The sequence below is a fragment of the Medicago truncatula genome, chromosome 3, assembly GCF_003473485.1.
Source record: "Medicago truncatula cultivar Jemalong A17 chromosome 3, MtrunA17r5.0-ANR, whole genome shotgun sequence".
Classification (NCBI taxonomy): Eukaryota; Viridiplantae; Streptophyta; class Magnoliopsida; order Fabales; family Fabaceae; genus Medicago; species Medicago truncatula.
In genome coordinates this window covers 16,410,845-16,422,497 of record NC_053044.1, presented here as the reverse complement: position 1 = coordinate 16,422,497, position 11,653 = coordinate 16,410,845, and the positions used below count along the sequence as shown (strand labels likewise).

General features: G+C 39.3%; 2 non-coding genes across 2 annotated transcripts; both read left to right on the top strand.

The window, feature by feature from the left end:
• The first annotated feature begins 935 nt into the window (after window positions 1-935).
• Window positions 936-1,042, top strand: LOC120579788 (small nucleolar RNA R71). Its single transcript, XR_005645533.1, has one exon. It is a non-coding gene; the product is annotated as a small nucleolar RNA R71 (small nucleolar RNA).
• Window positions 1,043-7,545: 6,503 nt separating this feature from the next.
• Window positions 7,546-7,652, top strand: LOC120579787 (small nucleolar RNA R71). Its single transcript, XR_005645532.1, has one exon. It is a non-coding gene; the product is annotated as a small nucleolar RNA R71 (small nucleolar RNA).
• Window positions 7,653-11,653: the final 4,001 nt, after the last annotated feature.

Below are 11,653 nucleotides of genomic sequence, written 5' to 3'. Positions count from 1 at the left end.
TAGCGAATTGAGCCTCCAAGTTGAGCTTAGTAAGCCTTAATGGGTTAAGGTTTTTGTTCTTATCAAGCGGTTTCTTTATCGTATCCCTTTCACCTAGAAGCTTAACATTCTCTCCCGTGACACTTTTGGCTTTATTAACGGTCTCTTCTAACTTACTGCCCCCAAGAGAAATAGCATTGACATGGGCTTTGGGGTTTGTTTCAGGTTGACCAGGAAAGACTCCTGGTGTTTGAGAAGAGGTGGCCACTTGTTGGGCTACTTGGGAGATTTGGGTCTCAAGCATTTTGGTGTGTGTGGCGATAGAATCAACCTTGGTAGTGAGCTTGGAGAGAGAGTTGTTCAGAAATCCCGTTTGGTTTTTCAGTTCTTGAAGATTTTTATTTTGATTGGCTATGCAATTTTCTAACAAAATCTCCAAACTTGATTTCTGAGCCACTCTTTGGTTGTTTGTATAGCCAGGTGGTGCTGCTTGTCCATAGGAACCTTGAGGATTTTTGTAAAAATTTTGATTTGGCCTCATTCCTTGGTTATATTGAGCGTAATTCAGTTGCTCAATATTGGCAGCACTACCTAACTGATAATCAACACCGATATGACCGGATATACCACAGATTTCACAAGGAGGGGATGCAGAAGAAGGTGTGACAGCATTAACATTAAGCTTTTCAAATTTTTGGGTTAATGCCTCAACCTTAGCAGCAAGGTGGTTATATTCAGAGACTTCGTGTATACCTGCCTCTTTCTTAGAGGGAGTAGGAGTGGTGACGGCTCTCTCGTTGGTCCATTGGTAGTGATTCTGAGCCATGTCTTCAATCAAAGCATAAGCCTCCGTATAGTTTTTGTTCATTAGAGCTCCACCTGCAGCTGCATCAACAGACATCTTAGTGGTATATGACAAGCCATTATAAAATGTGTGGACTATAAGCCACTTCTCTAGGCCGTGGTGGGGACAAAGTCTAAGCATTTCCTTGAAACGCTCCATTGCCTCATAGAGAGATTCCCCATATTTTTCATTGAAACGAGTAATTTGATCTCTAAGTTTAGCGGTTTTAGATGGGGGGAAAAATCGGGCAAGGAATGCTCGCCTCATATCGTCCCATGAAGTGATGGAACCGACTTCTAGGGAATGGAACCAAGCGCTAGCTCTATCCCTTAAGGAAAAGGGAAAGAGATGAAGTCTTACGGCTTCTTGGTTCTCTTTTATGGTGCCATTGAGTCTAAGGAAGGAAGAAATATAGAGATTTGGATCCTCAGTGGGTGATCCAGAAAACTGATTTTGCTGCACCAAATTGAGTAGTGCAGGCTTGATTTGGAAGTTATTACCCGCAACCGTTGGGTACACGATAATAGCTTGTGGCTCTTCCGTTGAAGGAGTAGCATACTCTTTGAGAGTGCGTTCAACCATAGCAGTATTATTTTGTGCCTCTCTCTTTTTCTTATGCAAAAACCTTTCGATCTCAGGAATAAATTCTCCGAGACTTTTACTTCTTCGCATAAAAAACCGAGAACCCAAGAAGTTAGTGGTAATACAAAGAAAGAAGTAGAAGAAAAGAGGAAGAGAAGAGAGTTCTAATCACAGAGAAAGAGTTAATCAAATTAGTTTACTCCCCGGCAGCGGCGCCAAAAATTTGATGAGATAAAACCGCAAGTGCACGGTCTTACCGAAGTAGTATTAAAAGAGTATCGTTCCGACAGGGAGTAGTTTAATTCAATTAACCTTTAGAGATGATTAGAAGAGAAGAGAATTGTAAGTTGGGGGTTTTCAAACGGTTGAAAATTAATATAATAAAAAGAGCCTTGGGATCGTTGGTTTCATCTAAATAACAAGTCCTTCTCAAACCAAAACTATAAGCTTATAATGTTATGTTAGACCTAATTTCTCAAGACAGTTTCTCTTATGTTCCTCTAGCAACCAAGCCTATTTCGCTGACTTGATTACTATTATATTTTGGTTCCTCTAACAACCAAGCCTATTTCGCTGACTTGATTGTTATTAGTTCCCTTGAAGATCGAAACTATATGTCTCAAAGATTGCAAAGCCTATTTCGCTGACTTTGCAATCCTTGTCTAAATTCACTTGTTCGAATATCAAAGCTCCACTTTCGTTTTATGAATTGATATTTGGAATAATGGATAAACAATTATCAAACCCTCCACTTTCGTTTCCACAGTTTGATAATGGTTGATCCATGTTAAAACGGTGAATTTAGATAAGAAATTAGGGTTACATAAGATTAGGGCTTAGAGCTTGGTTTGATTAGGATTATGTCATTTAGACTTATCCAACAATCCCAAGACAAGGAGAAGTCTACTCACTCATGTTCATCGTAGACATGGGGGAGAAGAGAGAAAGCATAAAAGTAAATGACAAGAAAATAAAGGAAAAGAAAAGAACTTTAATTAGAAAAGCAATTGTCACTTATTGAATTCCAAGTAAAGATGAATATTTGTGATGGATGGCTACTCTATTTATAGCATTTGTTCGACTTAAAATCTAAGCTATTACATTCGGGCTAAAAATAGAGTAGCTTAAAATCTAAGCAAAAGCAGCAAAAGTGACACTGGAGGGTGGCACGGCGGTGCCAAGGTTAGCACGGGCCATGCCAAGCTTCTGGCATGGGGGAGACATATTTTTGTCTCTCAATCTTCATATTTTTGCATCCAATCGGCTCCAAGTCCCTTTCTTTTGCTCCAAGACTCAATCCATCCAATATTCATTCCTGAAATAAAATAAAATGCAATTTAAAGTAAACTATCCTAAAAAGGAAATAATACTAACATAAAATAAAATAAAATCTAAATAAAACTAAACTAAAAAGCATATAAAAGTAAGCAATAAATGACTCATCAAACTCCCCCACACTTGAATCTTTGCTTGTCCTCAAGCAAAAGGCATAGTAGACATGGCAGCAACAAAAGGATTAATATATGACACCTTAAATAAAAGCTTATGTCTCCCTCGAGGTTTCATTTCAACGTACACTAATCACAACTTCAAGTACTCGTTGTAAACTTATTCAACCCAACAACAAATCTTAAGTGAGTGTACGTGTGTGTAGTCCAACCCTTTTCTTGCTCCTGTATAAGATAGATATTATGAGGAACAGGTTCTAACCTTAACACTAAAATGACCGAGAAAAATCTTTTCTTCATTTCATATAAGAGAAGTGGGAGAGTTAAGATAGACTTGATGAATTTATACATTTGGGGGCTTGTAGATGCCTAGGGGCTATCATTTCACATTGGAAGTCCGTGAGGGGGTATCCTTTCCTCCAAGTTTCTATGATTACCCTAAGTAGTGCTACAACTTGTTTACTTCACTTAGGAAGTTCCTCTTTTTAGAGGGTTTAATTCAAGCACAATTTATTTGAGAAGTCATCACCACATTTAGGAAATTAGTGAGAGGGTATCCTTTCCTCCACGTGTGGTGATATCCTTCCGCCCCATTTCGGTTTACACATTTCATCACATTAGAATTATTCCCACATAAACTTATACTACTTTTACTCTGAAGATTTTTAAGGGTCCAGGTTACCATTAAAATTAGAACGTGTTCCTTAAAATACCTTTTCATACACTTACTCAAGGATTGCAACTAGGTGTTTTTCTCATTGGAGAATTAATTTCACAATAAAACTTGATGTGGGTATAGCAAGAATACTTATAACACAAGAAATCACTTTCATGTACAAGAAACGACCATTGAAGAGACAACAAAAAATTTATGTCATAGTAAAACAATAAAAACAAGCTGCTTATTCATGCCTTTTACAATAAAACACAACAAAAGAATAAAGTTCAAGGGAGTTTGGAAACACTACGACTAAAGACACTTTATTAGGCTCCCCCCACACTTAGGAGAAACATTGTCCTCAATGATTCAAGATAGAAAAAAATAAAAGAGAAGGAGAGGAAGAAGAAGAAGAAGAAGGAGGAGGAGGAGAAAGAAGGGAAGAGAGGAAGAGGAAAGCTCACAATTTTATCAACGGGGTCCATATGGAGGACCTTGGAGGTGAAAGCGGTGCATCATGTTCCGAAGCATTTGGTTGTTTTCTTCGGATATGCGGTTGCCCCGTTGGACATCATTCCTTATGCCCATTAATTCAACACCTTGCCTTTGTTGCTCGGTGCTTATCCTTTCGACCTCGGTATTCATCCATGCCCATCTTGCATTTTCATTTGTTTCACCTTCATCATGGTCATGGTGCTCCTCATCATGGTGCATTTGTGCACCTTCCTCTTCTTCATTATGCTGTTCTATGTGCACCTGTGGGTCATTATTAACATACAACAAATTTTCTTCCACCTCGGTGTTAGTCCGAGATGGGTTAGGCAATAAAATCAAAGTGGGCACACTGAGCTTGAGTGTATAAACAAAGGGGATTCGAGTTTTTATGAAATTCATAGAGATAACGGTTCCTATGTTCAGCCTATTGTTACCCTCGATCTTTTTTATCCCTTGGTCCTCACTCACGCCTAACCGCCTAGCTATGTATGTTATGATACCACCAACTACGATTTCTCCCCTACTATCGGACCTATTTCCTATAAGGGAAAGGTAGTCAAGCAAGTAAAAACAAGTGTTAACGGGGTGGTTGTGCAACATAGCCCAAAGCATGAAGAGTTCATCACTCCTAGTGTTCCCTAATTCACTCCTTCCCCAAATAGTGCAAGCCATAACCCTTTGAAGGAACCTAAGTACGGGGTTGTGAATGTTGCTAGCTTTGTTGGCACGTGTGTTAAACTGGTCAAGACCTGTAATTCGCTCCCAAAAGGCGGCGGGTTGATAGTCAACCGGTTTTAAATTTTGATCCCAAGAGTCGTGGATGAACCCCGCATTTGCGAAGCCCATCTCATCACAGAAGTGTTGAAGAGACATCTCATAATCAATATTCATAAGCCGGAAAGAAACTCTATGGTTAGGGTTATCAAAATTCAACCTATCTTTCGTAAAAAACAATAGAACTTAAAAATTCATAGGTGAAATTTTCATACCCTCTCATAGGTCTCAACATATCAACCCATCCTAACCTTTCTAGCAGATTAAACACGTTATCTTTAATTCCTAGCTTATTCAAGTCATGGTTATCAGGGTACCTGCAAGGATGTAGAGGTTTAGAGATTAGAATTTTGTACCTATCCCTTTGCTTGTTGTCCCTGAAGGTGATGCCATGATTCTTGACTTGCGCTTTCTTCTTTGGGGGAGGTCCCCCTGATGAGCTTCCAACTTCTTTTCCACTTCTCTTTGAAGCCATTACCTTGACCTTGGTGTGATGGCGGTGAGGGTTTGTGTACGGGTTGTGTTGGTGGGAAAAGGTTGGTTTAGTGGTTTGGTGAGGGTTTAAGTGAGTTTTAGGGGTTGGGTTATGGAGATCGGTGAAGAATTTCTGGTTTTTGGGTTAGGTTTATGAGGGTTACGAATTTGGGTGATGTTGTTTGGGTGGATGAAATTGGTTTTTGAATGGTGGGTTATGATTGGAATGGTGTTTGTGATTGATTGGGTGGAGAAATTTTAGGAATTGGTGAGATTTGGAGGGGGGTGTGGAGGTTTGAGGTTGTATGGTTATGGAGGTTTTAGAGAGAAGGGTGAAGGTAGAGAGATGTTTGTGTTTGAGAGTGAAGGAAGAAGAAGGCCAAAAGGTAAGATTATACTTCCTGATATCGGGCACGGCCGTGCCAACATTCTGGAACAATGGCCTATTTTGGGTAGTCAAGGTCTGGTACGGCCGTGCCAGTGTGAGCACGGGCCGTGCCAAGGGTCTGGAGGACTAGGCTTCAAATTTTTTCTGTTTTCTTGAATCCTACTCGGACAATCACCTACAAAATACTTAAAATAACAAAAACAAAATAAAAGCAGTTAAATGCGTGGGTTGCCTCCCACGAAGCGCTTCTTTATAGTCATTAGCTTGACGTTAAAGAAAGTGTCCATTAGAAAGGGTCAAAGATGTTGTATTGTGTAGATGACGCTAAAAAGCGTTCTTTCACATCATGTTCTTTGACCATATTGCAATAATAAAGGGCGGGACCTTCCTTAATGTTTTCAAACTCAAATTCTACCATGTCTTCACTCACTTGAAAAACTATCCTACCACTCTTAACATCAACTATAGCACCCGCAGTGGCGAGGAAGGGTCTTCCTAGTATCATAGGGCAATTGTGGTCTTCCTCGATGTCAACAACCACAAAGTCAGTTGGGATGTATATCCCTTCTATCTTAACGGGGATGTCTTCAACGTATCCGGCTATCGGGATGACCGAGCGGTCAGCCAATTTTAGTATCATCTCGGTAGGTTTCAACTCTCCTATTCCCATTTTTTTAAAGAGGGATAGAGGCAACAAACTAACACTGGCTCCTAAGTCCCACAAGGCTTTGTCAACGGTCACTTTTCCTATCACACAAGGGATGGCAAAACTACCTGGATCTCTAAGCTTTTGGGGTTGCTTCTTGACGATTGTACTACTTTCCCTAGTTAAAGCTATTGTCTCTTTATGATCTACAACCCTTTTCTTTGAAAAAATTTCTTTTAAAAACTTGGCGTATAGAGGCATACGAGACGAAGCTTCAGCAAAGGGAATCTTAATGCAAATCTTTTTAAGTATGTTTAAGAATTTAGCGAATTGAGCCTCCAAGTTGAGCTTAGTAAGCCTTAATGGGTTAAGGTTTTTGTTCTTATCAAGCGGTTTCTTTATCGTATCCCTTTCACCTAGAAGCTTAACATTCTCTCCCGTGACACTTTTGGCTTTATTAACGGTCTCTTCTAACTTACTGCCCCAAGAGAAATAGCATTGACATGGGCTTTGGGGTTTGTTTCAGGTTGACCAGGAAAGACTCCTGGTGTTTGAGAAGAGGTGGCCACTTGTTGGGCTACTTGGGAGATTTGGGTCTCAAGCATTTTGGTGTGTGTGGCGATAGAATCAACCTTGGTAGTGAGCTTGGAGAGAGAGTTGTTCAGAAATCCCGTTTGGTTTTTCAGTTCTTGAAGATTTTTATTTTGATTGGCTATGCAATTTTCTAACAAAATCTCCAAACTTGATTTCTGAGCCACTCTTTGGTTGTTTGTATAGCCAGGTGGTGCTGCTTGTCCATAGGAACCTTGAGGATTTTTGTAAAAATTTTGATTTGGCCTCATTCCTTGGTTATATTGAGCGTAATTCAGTTGCTCAATATTGGCAGCACTACCTAACTGATAATCAACACCGATATGACCGGATATACCACAGATTTCACAAGGAGGGGATGCAGAAGAAGGTGTGACAGCATTAACATTAAGCTTTTCAAATTTTTGGGTTAATGCCTCAACCTTAGCAGCAAGGTGGTTATATTCAGAGACTTCGTGTATACCTGCCTCTTTCTTAGAGGGAGTAGGAGTGGTGACGGCTCTCTCGTTGGTCCATTGGTAGTGATTCTGAGCCATGTCTTCAATCAAAGCATAAGCCTCCGTATAGTTTTTGTTCATTAGAGCTCCACCTGCAGCTGCATCAACAGACATCTTAGTGGTATATGACAAGCCATTATAAAATGTGTGGACTATAAGCCACTTCTCTAGGCCGTGGTGGGGACAAAGTCTAAGCATTTCCTTGAAACGCTCCATTGCCTCATAGAGAGATTCCCCATATTTTTCATTGAAACGAGTAATTTGATCTCTAAGTTTAGCGGTTTTAGATGGGGGGAAAAATCGGGCAAGGAATGCTCGCCTCATATCGTCCCATGAAGTGATGGAACCGACTTCTAGGGAATGGAACCAAGCGCTAGCTCTATCCCTTAAGGAAAAGGGAAAGAGATGAAGTCTTACGGCTTCTTGGTTCTCTTTTATGGTGCCATTGAGTCTAAGGAAGGAAGAAATATAGAGATTTGGATCCTCAGTGGGTGATCCAGAAAACTGATTTTGCTGCACCAAATTGAGTAGTGCAGGCTTGATTTGGAAGTTATTACCCGCAACCGTTGGGTACACGATAATAGCTTGTGGCTCTTCCGTTGAAGGAGTAGCATACTCTTTGAGAGTGCGTTCAACCATAGCAGTATTATTTTGTGCCTCTCTCTTTTTCTTATGCAAAAACCTTTCGATCTCAGGAATAAATTCTCCGAGACTTTTACTTCTTCGCATAAAAAACCGAGAACCCAAGAAGTTAGTGGTAATACAAAGAAAGAAGTAGAAGAAAAGAGGAAGAGAAGAGAGTTCTAATCACAGAGAAAGAGTTAATCAAATTAGTTTACTCCCCGGCAGCGGCGCCAAAAATTTGATGAGATAAAACCGCAAGTGCACGGTCTTACCGAAGTAGTATTAAAAGAGTATCGTTCCGACAGGGAGTAGTTTAATTCAATTAACCTTTAGAGATGATTAGAAGAGAAGAGAATTGTAAGTTGGGGGTTTTCAAACGGTTGAAAATTAATATAATAAAAAGAGCCTTGGGATCGTTGGTTTCATCTAAATAACAAGTCCTTCTCAAACCAAAACTATAAGCTTATAATGTTATGTTAGACCTAATTTCTCAAGACAGTTTCTCTTATGTTCCTCTAGCAACCAAGCCTATTTCGCTGACTTGATTACTATTATATTTTGGTTCCTCTAACAACCAAGCCTATTTCGCTGACTTGATTGTTATTAGTTCCCTTGAAGATCGAAACTATATGTCTCAAAGATTGCAAAGCCTATTTCGCTGACTTTGCAATCCTTGTCTAAATTCACTTGTTCGAATATCAAAGCTCCACTTTCGTTTTATGAATTGATATTTGGAATAATGGATAAACAATTATCAAACCCTCCACTTTCGTTTCCACAGTTTGATAATGGTTGATCCATGTTAAAACGGTGAATTTAGATAAGAAATTAGGGTTACATAAGATTAGGGCTTAGAGCTTGGTTTGATTAGGATTATGTCATTTAGACTTATCCAACAATCCCAAGACAAGGAGAAGTCTACTCACTCATGTTCATCGTAGACATGGGGAGAAGAGAGAAAGCATAAAAGTAAATGACAAGAAAATAAAGGAAAAGAAAAGAACTTTAATTAGAAAAGCAATTGTCACTTATTGAATTCCAAGTAAAGATGAATATTTGTGATGGATGGCTACTCTATTTATAGCATTTGTTCGACTTAAAATCTAAGCTATTACATTCGGGCTAAAAATAGAGTAGCTTAAAATCTAAGCAAAAGCAGCAAAAGTGACACTGGAGGGTGGCACGGCGGTGCCAAGGTTAGCACGGGCCATGCCAAGCTTCTGGCATGGGGGAGACATATTTTTGTCTCTCAATCTTCATATTTTTGCATCCAATCGGCTCCAAGTCCCTTTCTTTTGCTCCAAGACTCAATCCATCCAATATTCATTCCTGAAATAAAATAAAATGCAATTTAAAGTAAACTATCCTAAAAAGGAAATAATACTAACATAAAATAAAATAAAATCTAAATAAAACTAAACTAAAAAGCATATAAAAGTAAGCAATAAATGACTCATCAAACTCCCCCACACTTGAATCTTTGCTTGTCCTCAAGCAAAAGGCATAGTAGACATGGCAGCAACAAAAGGATTAATATATGACACCTTAAATAAAAGCTTATGTCTCCCTCGAGGTTTCATTTCAACGTACACTAATCACAACTTCAAGTACTCGTTGTAAACTTATTCAACCCAACAACAAATCTTAAGTGAGTGTACGTGTGTGTAGTCCAACCCTTTTCTTGCTCCTGTATAAGATAGATATTATGAGGAACAGGTTCTAACCTTAACACTAAAATGACCGAGAAAAATCTTTTCTTCATTTCATATAAGAGAAGTGGGAGAGTTAAGATAGACTTGATGAATTTATACATTTGGGGGCTTGTAGATGCCTAGGGGCTATCATTTCACATTGGAAGTCCGTGAGGGGGTATCCTTTCCTCCAAGTTTCTATGATTACCCTAAGTAGTGCTACAACTTGTTTACTTCACTTAGGAAGTTCCTCTTTTTAGAGGGTTTAATTCAAGCACAATTTATTTGAGAAGTCATCACCACATTTAGGAAATTAGTGAGAGGGTATCCTTTCCTCCACGTGTGGTGATATCCTTCCGCCCCATTTCGGTTTACACATTTCATCACATTAGAATTATTCCCACATAAACTTATACTACTTTTACTCTGAAGATTTTTAAGGGTCCAGGTTACCATTAAAATTAGAACGTGTTCCTTAAAATACCTTTTCATACACTTACTCAAGGATTGCAACTAGGTGTTTTTCTCATTGGAGAATTAATTTCACAATAAAACTTGATGTGGGTATAGCAAGAATACTTATAACACAAGAAATCACTTTCATGTACAAGAAACGACCATTGAAGAGACAACAAAAAATTTATGTCATAGTAAAACAATAAAAACAAGCTGCTTATTCATGCCTTTTACAATAAAACACAACAAAAGAATAAAGTTCAAGGGAGTTTGGAAACACTACGACTAAAGACACTTTATTAGGCTCCCCCCACACTTAGGAGAAACATTGTCCTCAATGATTCAAGATAGAAAAAAATAAAAGAGAAGGAGAGGAAGAAGAAGAAGAAGAAGGAGGAGGAGGAGAAAGAAGGGAAGAGAGGAAGAGGAAAGCTCACAATTTTATCAACGGGGTCCATATGGAGGACCTTGGAGGTGAAAGTGGTGCATCATGTTCCGAAGCATTTGGTTGTTTTCTTCGGATATGCGGTTGCCCCGTTGGACATCATTCCTTATGCCCATTAATTCAACACCTTGCCTTTGTTGCTCGGTGCTTATCCTTTCGACCTCGGTATTCATCCATGCCCATCTTGCATTTTCATTTGTTTCACCTTCATCATGGTCATGGTGCTCCTCATCATGGTGCATTTGTGCACCTTCCTCTTCTTCATTATGCTGTTCTATGTGCACCTGTGGGTCATTATTAACATACAACAAATTTTCTTCCACCTCGGTGTTAGTCCGAGATGGGTTAGGCAATAAAATCAAAGTGGGCACACTGAGCTTGAGTGTATAAACAAAGGGGATTCGAGTTTTTATGAAATTCATAGAGATAACGGTTCCTATGTTCAGCCTATTGTTACCCTCGATCTTTTTTATCCCTTGGTCCTCACTCACGCCTAACCGCCTAGCTATGTATGTTATGATACCACCAACTACGATTTCTCCCCTACTATCGGACCTATTTCCTATAAGGGAAAGGTAGTCAAGCAAGTAAAAACAAGTGTTAACGGGGTGGTTGTGCAACATAGCCCAAAGCATGAAGAGTTCATCACTCCTAGTGTTCCCTAATTCACTCCTTCCCCAAATAGTGCAAGCCATAACCCTTTGAAGGAACCTAAGTACGGGGTTGTGAATGTTGCTAGCTTTGTTGGCACGTGTGTTAAACTGGTCAAGACCTGTAATTCGCTCCCAAAAGGCGGCGGGTTGATAGTCAACCGGTTTTAAATTTTGATCCCAAGAGTCGTGGATGAACCCCGCATTTGCGAAGCCCATCTCATCACAGAAGTGTTGAAGAGACATCTCATAATCAATATTCATAAGCCGGAAAGAAACTCTATGGTTAGGGTTATCAAAATTCAACCTATCTTTCGTAAAAAACAATAGAACTTAAAAATTCATAGGTGAAATTTTCATACCCTCTCATAGGTCTCAACATATCAACCCATCCTAACCTTTCTAGCAGAT